This window comes from Chlorocebus sabaeus, chromosome 8 (genome assembly GCF_047675955.1).
Source record: "Chlorocebus sabaeus isolate Y175 chromosome 8, mChlSab1.0.hap1, whole genome shotgun sequence".
Taxonomy (NCBI): domain Eukaryota; kingdom Metazoa; phylum Chordata; class Mammalia; order Primates; family Cercopithecidae; genus Chlorocebus; species Chlorocebus sabaeus.
The window spans coordinates 113,639,809-113,650,542 of record NC_132911.1 but is presented as its reverse complement, the minus strand read 5'-3'; positions in this window follow the sequence as shown (position 1 = coordinate 113,650,542).

The window sequence follows — 10,734 nt, the reverse complement described above, 5'->3', positions numbered from 1 at the left end:
TATAAAAGAATAATAGTTGATAAATAGCTTACTCTAAGAAAGATGTATTTTCTCATACTTCCCCCTTCCATCCCTAGCTATAGACTTATTTGAGCTTTGTGATAGAACATAATACTCATCAGGTAAGGCAGATTAGTATCTCACTTTTTTATTTCATTATACTTCACAATTTTTAAGCTTGCTTAAACAGATAAAAAATAAGACAAAAGAAAAAATAAAAGTTTAGAAAAATAAGCTAGATCCAGGTGGAAGGCAATCTACTGAATTTGGCTGTGTTCACAATTTGGTTCCAGTGTTTTCTACTTGTATGACTGTGGATGATTATTTATTCTTTCTGTTCTTAGTTTCTTCATCTGTAAAATGGGAATAATAACAATATCTATATCATAGGATTCTGAGAATTATTATTATTATTATTATTTTTTTTTTTTTGAGGCGGAGTGTAGCTCTGTCGCCCAGGCTGGAGTGCAGTGGCCGGATCTCAGCTCACTGCAAGCTCCGCCTCCCGGGTTCACGCCATTCTCCGGCCTCAGCCTCCCGAGTAGCTGGGACTACAGGTGCCCGCCACCTCGCCCGGCTAGTTTTTTTTGTATTTTTTAGTAGAGACGGGGTTTCACCGTGTTAACCAGGATGGTCTCGATCTCTTGACCTCGTGATCCGCCCGTCTCGGCCTCCCAAAGTGCTGGGATTACAGGCTTGAGCCACCGCGCCCGGCCGGATTCTGAGAATTAAATGGAATAATCCATGTAAAATATTTTATAGGATACTAGTGAGACAGCTAAGTAAAATGGAGTCCCCAGAGGATCTCCCACTAGCCTAAGCACTGAGAGGATGGGGCAAAGCCTCAGGAAGTTTGTGCCCTTTGCATCGGGAAGGAGCCTGGGCTCTCCTGTTCCTATGTGGTAACCTGGGATTCAATCTGTGAGATAGGGACCTGTTAACAGGACCTGTTAACCGCTCTTGCTTTGCTGAGTTTTTTCCTTTTAGCGGAATAAATTCCATTCCCCCTCACCCTTCAAAGTGTCTGTGAGTCTGTCACACCACAAGAACCCATTTTTTTCTACAACACTAGCTCATAGTGTAAGCACTTCATAAATATTAATCATGTTTAAAAAACAAACCTCCATGAATAAATCCTCTATGTTCCAAAGCTCATAGAGCAAAACAAACCCATTGATAACAAGTATTCCTTTATTTGAGAATGAAGAAAATTGTATAGTGGAGATCCTAATACAGAGGACAGTATGTAATGGAATGGGTCTCATCCTCAACATCATCATTCCATAAATACAACAATGATCTGCTTAAGACTCTTTATTTTAAGGCCCATTGACATAGGGTAGCAATGATAAACCAAAATGTAACTCAGTTAAAAATAAATTCTGCATCAGACCAATTTGGTATGATCCCAGTGAATGTCTTGATAATGGTCTGACTAAATCAAAGTATAACATGTGGAATAACTGGATTAATAATGGGCTGAATATTTTTCAAGAAAATTTCCACAAATATTTTCTCAGTATTGTTGTTAAGCATCTGAAAGATATTTAAGAGCATTGAGCTTCAGATTATATTCTGTTATAATTGATATAAATCTTATCTTTAAAGACTCCTGGAGATTATTTATGCCAGAAAAAAAGCATTGTAGGAAGAGATAATGTATCTTTGCAATATTCTAAGGGAGAACAATAAGCAAGTCTTAACCAGTCTATCGATAAGAAGACAATGGCCCCTGGCATAGCTGCAATTTTATATATATATATGAAGTATCTATTTGTAAATAGTTGCATTTATATATATATATGTATATATATATGCACATAAACACACACACATAAACAAGTATCTCCAATCCTGAATTTGAGAACTGCTACATTGCAGAGTAACATGTTAAAATTGTAATAAATAATTTTCTATGCAATCAGTAAACATTTATTGAGTGCCAGTTATATAAAAGGCCCTGTATTAGGCTCTGAGAACACAGTGGTGTACAGTAAAGGTGAGACCACTATCCTCCTGGAGCTTACGTGGTTGTGTTGGTGAGAGATGAGGAGGCATTAGGTATTAAAAATACCCCTTTCTTCCCCACGTTATAGTTGATTCTAAATAAGACAGAAGGGGCAGGCAGGAGAAAATCAAAATGACCAGCCCATGTGGTTACAAATAAATGGTGGGACAGGTCAATGAGAAGAAGAGAAGCCTTGAAGATCATGGAAAGTAATTTTAATTTTATTCTGTGTGTAATGAAAAGGAATTAAAGGCTTTTAAGTAGGGATCAGTGTTACATAATTTAAATTGTGCAAATGTCATGATGCAGCCTATGGGAATTTGATAGCTATCAAGAGTGGAAACACTGAAACTTTTAATGGACACAAAGAGTTGATTCTCAGACGAGAATAACAGTGGGGAAGTAGAGAAGAGGATGGATTAGAAAAATATTTTGGAGAGAAAACAAAGCTCTTTAATTTTGTTTAATGCAAACACACATTTGATTTTTTAAGAAAATATTTTGCAAAACATCTTTTAATAGCTGGATAGAGTTCCAGAAAACCTGGGAAATGTTAACAGAAGCAGTTCATCCAAACTTTTTCCACCTCATACCACTGACCAGCAAAAACAAGTAGGAAGGACTGTCCTTGCCAAACACGTTCTACATACTGAGAATAACCCTCATCAATAATAAAATAGGCTATTACTAAAATTAGAAGCTAGGCAGCTCTGATCTACCTTCAAACCCCACTGGGTTAAGAATATGAGAATGATGGGTAAGGTAAGGATGCCCAGACATCTGATATCTGTGGTGAACTGAAGCAGAGACAGCAGGAGCCGAAGTAAGAAATGGAGAATGGATATTGTTAAGAGTGTGCTGAAGCTCAGTTTCAAGCAATAAATAAGATTCTCTGAATGCTTACAAGGAAACACAATCAAGCATGCCAGGTATGCAGTAATCAGAGACCAACTGGTTCTTTTTGTGTCTAGGAATCAATTTTAAAGACAGACAGACCCTGGAATATGGGATGATATCATAAGGAAAATGACTCTTTTGTGTCTACAGTGTGTTCCAGAGAGAAATGACTATTGAGAATTTACTGCTTCTTTTTCTGATCAATCAATCACACAAATAGCAATTGCTAAATATTGGTAACACCTCTGTATTTTATGCCCAGGAAAGAAAACAAAAATAAATAAGTAAAAATGAAAATAAATCTTACATCTCAAAATATTTCACGAATTATCTCACTTAATCCTCCAATATTCTGATCCCCATAAACACAACAAACTTTCACCACAAAAAAGTTTGGATGTCTTAATTTATAGGCCTTATTGCTCTCTGCCTTTTCCTCCTTACATATCTTTAGGAAAAACACTCCTATCTCATTTGTTTCATAGATTGATACTTAGTTGAACATCTACAAATGCTGTTTCTTAGCAACCTAATCATAGCACCCCACCTAAGTCTTCATCTATTAATCTTTTCATCTATCCATTAAGCTTGGTTCTTGTACTCCAGTGAATACACAAAAACTTTGCCAGATTATCATTCTTTTTTTTTTTTTTTTTTTTTTGGTCAGTTTTTAAATACTTCTGTGACTTTTCTGATTCCACTATCTAATCTGTCTCTCATTGCAGGTTACTGAACAAGTGTCAGGGAGCAAAATATACGAACGAGTTTCCAGTTCTGCATTGTTCATGAAACATTTGGACTGTATGTTATAATTTCAGAGTACACTGAAAAAACAATCATTTTACACAGCTATCAGTATCTTTGAACCCAAAATGCCAAACAAAATTTACTAAATTCATATTAACGGTGACAGAGCATGAACTGTAAAATAGTAACCAAAACTGTGAATACTGAAAACTAAAGAAAAAATACATTATGGACTCAAAACAAACTTCAACAGTAACACAACTTCTGGCAGAGGTTATCTTTATTTTCAATTTGACGTTTTACAAAAGAACTTAAAAAGAGATCAATCAAATACAAAAATTCTGAAAGATGACGTGAGTTTCTCTTATGATATTGGTGTCAATAAAACAGCTAATTCACCTCAAGCATGCTGTGAGGCAGAAGACATTTAGAGTATACACGATGTACTGGAAATTGTTATGGCTTTTATAACTTGTGTGATAACTCACACATCATTGCCTTTTTCTGAAATTAAAACATCTCCAAAGCTTTCACAGATTCTGAATCACTCCATATTAATTCATAACTCAAGAAATATTCATTATGCAACTTCTTTAATTTTCTCTACCAAGAAAAAGTCAAATCAAATGTGTTGCTCTCAGCAGACATGAAATATGCCCAGTACTAAATGTATTTTTAAGAAAAAAAACAGTAAAATTAAATGCAAACTATAGAATAGTTATAGGGGGGTCTAGCTTGGCAAATTTTTCACATTCCAGCGAAAAATATGCAATTTAAATTCTTTCAGTATTATACATTTTCTAAAGAATGAATATTATATAAGTTATAGAGAATTCTGATTCCAAAACGCAAAGCTTATCAATAGAGTTCTAGGAATTTTGTATGACCATTATGCATATGATATATATTTTATTAAACAGAATAAGGTTTGGAATATTCTGAATGAACTATATCAAAAAATAACTAAGGGACATTTTATTAATTACTATCACTCCATTTAGTTATTTTTACATGCAAACTTCTCACATGCAAGGGGGTCAGAAACTAAATTAACAAAAGAAGAACCAGATGAATAAAGTGTAGGGAAGTGGATATGAAAGTGCTGTAAAGCCATTCTGAAAACACTGAATCTTGTGTGCCCTTTTGTACATAAAGCTGGCAACTAGCAAAGAGATGGTTCAAGATATTCTGTCTCTGAGAAGGCTCACCAAAGATATTTTAAAAATTAGTTAAGATTTTTATGGAGTCTTCCCGGAATCTTTAGATAGAAGTTCAGCTGCGGAGTATGTATGACATATTGTCTCCATAATATGTGCCACAGTCCTCCCATTAGCATGTCTACTTCAGTGAAGCCAGGTCTGTACCTTCTCAACAATTACCACAATAAAACAATGTTATTTTACTGTAGATTTTAAATATATGCATATTTTTATATATATTTCTTCTGTTTAATGTGTCATCTCTATGCAATGATACTAGAAAAAAAATTACAGATTCAGAAGTCTAATGTATGTACATACTTTATAAAAAATGACCATAATACCTGTCATTTTTCTAATTCATGACTTTTTTTTCTTGCAGTCAGCCTAAGGCTTTCATCTGCAGGGTTGTGGGAAGGTTTGACTAATCAGTGTTGCCTTGGTTATAGACACCATGGCTAAGCTGTGAAGCTTTCTTCCCTGGAGTTTGAGGGATTCGTATCGTAGAGCAGTGTTTTTTATGAGAGTGCTATCAGCATTTGGGAAATGTCAATTCTTTCTTTCTTTTTTTTTTTTTTTTTTTTTTTGAGACGGAGTCTTGCTCTGTCGCCCAGGTTAGAGTGCAGTGGGGCGATCTCCTGCAAGCTCCGCCTCCCGGGTTCACACCATTCTCCTGCCTCAGCCTCCCGAGTAGCTGGGACTACAGGCGCCCGCCACCACGCCCAACTAATTTTTTGTATTTTTAGTAGAGACGGGGTTTCACCGTGTTAGCCAGGATGATCTCGACCTCCTGACCTCGTGATCCGCCCACCTCCACCTCCCAAAGTGCTGGGATTACAGGCGTGAGCCACCTCGCCTGGCAGGGAAATGTCAATTCTTTATTGCCCATAAAGTAAAAGATGTTTAGCATCTATAGATCCAGGGTAGTACTTGCCAATAATATTCTCCAATCATTGTGACAGGTAAAGATAACACCCACCACCAACACTGACACATTTCCAAATGTGTCTTTAAGATGGCAGTACCAACACTGATTGAGGACCCCTGATTTAGAAGCAGAGGGAAAAAAACATGTGAATAGGCAGGACGCGGTGGCTCAAGCCTGTAATCCCAGCACTTTGGGAGGCCGAGATGGGCGGATCACGAGGTCAGGAGATCGAGACCATCCTGGCTAACACGGTGAAACCCCGTCTCTACTTAAAAATACAAAAAACTAGCCGGGCGAGGTGGCGGGCGCCTGTAGTCCCAGCTACTTGGGAGGCTGAGGCAGGAGAATGGCGTGAACCCAGGAGGCGGAGCTTGCAGTGAGCCGAGATCACACCACTGCACTGGCCTAGGCGACAGAGCGAGACTCCGTCTCAAAAAAAAAAAAAAAAAAAAAGTGAATAATTAATTTAAAAACTAGGTGATAGGAAGAGGCAGAGAATATACTTATTTTGACAATTTAATATAGGATTTATAATGTTTACATTGTTCAAGAATGAAAGACATATGGGACTTGTCTTTCTATAGCTCAGCTACAGGGCTTCTGTATCCTCTATAAATACATATATACATTGATGAGAAACCCCAGCAAGTCAGGGAGGGGCTTTTAGAAACTTCCAGAAGGTACTGGCCCACCCAGGAACATGTGAGTTAACACTTTGCTATTGGTGTTAGTGAAAAACTATAAGCTTTAGGAGAAGCTCCATACCCTGCCACTTCCAACATGAGGCAGTTTTCATTTTTGTGGAAGCAATAGTAGATTACAGATAGATAAACCTAAGATAGATAGAAGTGGCCCTTTACACTGGCTACGGAGATACAGAGTTGAGGTGCTGGAGAGGTGTGATAAATTACCGTTTATAACCTCAAGCTGATGGGAACAGGCCTAAGTGAGGAAGCTAATGGCCTCTAGACTTCATACCCATGAACACCCCAGTAGCTATTAGTCCAGGAAGCCTGGACTAATAGTCCTGTTAACCGGTGATCCAACTGACCCCGCTTAGACTAGACTGGAGAACATTATCTCTTTGGGCCACATACTGCCCATTTGGAGAAGGGTAGAAAAGATGCCAAAAATCTGAGAGACTGAACTTTTTTTTTCCCCAAAAGACTATGCATTACCTAAAGGAAATATTTAAATTATTGGATTAGATTATATTTATTTAATTACACTAAAAAAGTAGGATATACCTGGTACCTAGGGTGAAGAAATTTATAAGAAATAGCTGATCAATTGGAGGTAAAATTAATCACATTTTTTCTGCCTGCCTAACAATATGTAAATATTCATATGTTCACCTCTGTCTCTCTGTCTCTCTCTCTTCCTGTGTGTGTGCTCGTGCATATCTACATAAGATATATTAGATGCAAGAAACATTTTGTTGAAACCACGCAAAGAAAAACATGCAAGTCCTATACGTCTTCCTTTCATTCCTGAATGAAGTAAACATTATAAATCCTATACTTAAATTGTCAAAATAAGTATATTCTTTATAACAATAGTTTTCAAAGTGTGCTCTATAGACCATGGGGTTTGATTAGACCCTGTGAGGGGTCTCTGATGTTAAGAAAATGTTTTTTTTTTTATTTTATTCTAAACAATATTTGTGTTTTTCACTGAGTCTGTTTTCACTGATGATGAAAATCAATGATTGGTACAACTGCTTGCGTTTTAGCACACCTCAAAGCAGTGGCATCAAACTATACTAGTTGCCACTCTGTTCTTCACATACTTTCAGGGAAGAAAATTCCAGTTTCACTTAACAATATTAACAATGAACAATAAGAAAAATAAATTTTATTACACTTCATAATAGAGTATATGTCTTTTTAATGTTTTATTTGACTAAATTGGAAGTACACTGGAGGCCTTCTGCAGCATATCTCGGTAACATGCTTATCTCCCGACAAAGCATTAGTGTGGCTGTTTCGGGTTGCAGAATGAGCTAGCCACTGTTTTCATGGATCGCCATTTTCACTTGGAAAAAAAAAGGCTGATAGATGAACTACAGTTATTCAGAGGTTTATAATAATTTCATAAAAATGAATGCATAGAACCTGTCACTGTCAAGGAAACCTAACAATATTTTTTTTGCTGATGATGAAATTTGAGCTTCCAAGTGACAATTCGAATTTTGGAAAACACATTTGTACTACCATACGCTTGATAACTTCCAAATCATTAAAACATTATCTGATTAAATTGGTGGTAACATTAACAAAAGTGATTGTTTTGTTGTTGTTTAGTAAAATATGTCACTTTGGGAAGGTCTGTATATCTAAGAAACAACCATTTTCCAAGTGACTAGTGCATGACATAACAAAATCATGTATGGATTCAAAAGAAATCATTCCAAGGACAGGATAGATCATGGATTTTAATGTAACTGGGTATGAGAAATTCATTGATACAGTTTCAGACTTCATATTGTAACTAATCTGTCAGGTTCTGGAGTAGTATCAAAGACAAATTTATATAAAATATATGCCAAAGTTATTAAAATACCCTCTATTTTTTAACTGTATGTCTGTGTGACGCTGGTTTTCTGCATAAGATTCAACCAAAATACCAAGTTGCAACAGCTTGAATACAGAAGCAGACATTAAGTCAAATATGAAAGAGATATGAAAAATTGTAAAACAATGTCACTCTTCTCACTAATTAAGGGGAGACAAATACATTTATTTTGAAAAATGTGTTCTTCTTTACAGGTATCGTATTTGTTACTATTATTTTTAAATAATTTAATAAATGAATATTTTTATTTTTTCTGTTTTAATTTGAATATGGTTAATATTAAGATATAACTCACATGAATAAAATCTGTTTGGGGCCCTCAATAATTTTTAAGAGGGCAAAGGGGTCCCAGTGCTGCTGCTTCCTATAACAGCCATAATTTCAAAACCTAAAGCCATGAGAACAAATTTTTTAGTAGAGTACAAGTTCTATACTTCTTTCTTTCATTCCTGAACAATGTAAACATTATAAATCCTATACTTACATTGTCAAAATAAGTATATTCTCTATAACAATAGTTTTCAAAGTGTGCTCTATAGACAGTAGGGTTTGATTAGACCCTTTGAGGGGTCTTTGATGTTAAGAAAATGGTTATTTTCATCCAGTTTTTCTTCTATAAGAAAGTGGTGTCTATCACTTTATTGGAGAGAGGCTCACTTACTTTAGGAGTCTTCTTGCTCCAGGGACAAGTGCTGATTCAAATATGATTCAAAAATGATGAAAGTGGATCATAATTTCACAAGCAAACATGGCTTCTATGTCACGCAATGCTTGCCCATGCTGACATTGACAGAGGTCACAGGCTGCTTTCTCATGGTCTTATCCAAGCACCTTTATGTTCAAATATACCCAAACTTGCTTTTTGTTTTACATCTAGTCATCAATAAATAGTTTACAAACAGCTACATTGCCAGCTATTAACACGTTATTAATGGAAGAAAAGTGAAGCAGGCCAAAAGTTAACCATTTTCAAATAGGAAGTGTTTTTTTCTTACTTATGCTTAAAATTGTTTTGATACTTTCCTATTTATTAAACAATATTAAGTAATAAAACACAATTTTGGTGTACCTATATCTTTTTTCCTTCTTTCTTTCTTTAGTTTTTGAGACAGAGTCTTGCTCTTCGCCCAGGCAGTAATGCAGTGGTGCAATCATGGCTCACTGCTGCCTTGACCTCCCTGGGTTCAAGCGATCCTCCAGCCTCAGGTTCCTGAGTAGCTGGGACTACAGGCACATGCCACCATGCCTGGATAGGTAATTTTTAAAATTGTATTTAGAGACAGGGTTTTACCATGTTGTCCAGGCTAGTCTTGAACTCCTAAGCTCAAGCGATCCACCCACCTCAGCCTCTCAAACTGCTAGGTTTACAGGTGTGAGCCACTCCACCTGGCAATGTCTTAATTTTTAAAAATCAAATTAAAATACTTGTTCTCCACATACATATAAACACATACTCAAAATTTCCATTTGTTTACTCAGTAATTATCTTTTCTTGATTTTTCATAAGCTTCTGCTATTAAAAATAAGACATATGGGGCCCAGAGTCAACATAAATATTGAACCTATGACTACGTTGATGATTTCTTAAATTTATTTTAAAAGTCTTATTTATTTTATTTCTATTTTTTATAAATTATTTAATTGAGATTTATTTCCTTTTTTTAAAATTATAAGTATAAAATGATATTTCTCTTTGTCACCTTAAGAATAAAACATTCCCTTGTACTAAAATGGATAAATTTGACCTTATAGCAATCAAACCAAAAAGCAGGCCTATGACAAATTTACTATGTTTTGACTTCCCTCTGGATTCTCATTTGGTTTAGATTTCCGGGAAATCTGTTTGTGGGAGAACTGTGAGGCTGAGTCTATAACTGAGATGTCAATCAGATGCAGTGGTGTAAAGGAGAAGCCATATGGCTCATTGCTACTCTTCATGTTGCAAGAATGACAAATTTGTATGTTCAGTTGCCATCAATATAATTACACGGTGTAGAGAAAATATATTCTGGAATACATGCACTGATTCTGGGCTCTTTTTTGAAACAACAAAACAAGATTCATGTGTACATTCCTGTTTTTTTGGTGTTTTTTTTTTTTTTGTACCAAAGAGAAAACTGTAAGGAAGTAGAACATGCTGCTAAGTTTACAAAGCACTGACTTGGGAGTTACAACAGAATTGAGGTTATCCCACTTGTGTGCAATGATTTAATAGGTACAATATTTACATTAGTGTTCTATGTGCTTAAACTGAGATTGGAATAATATGTATTCTATAGTTTCACAATCCATTTAACAAAAATATTTCGGCACAGATTTTAGCATATGTGTCCTAAAAAGTTACTTCATTTTTTTTCTTTTATTAGATTATGTTTAAAACG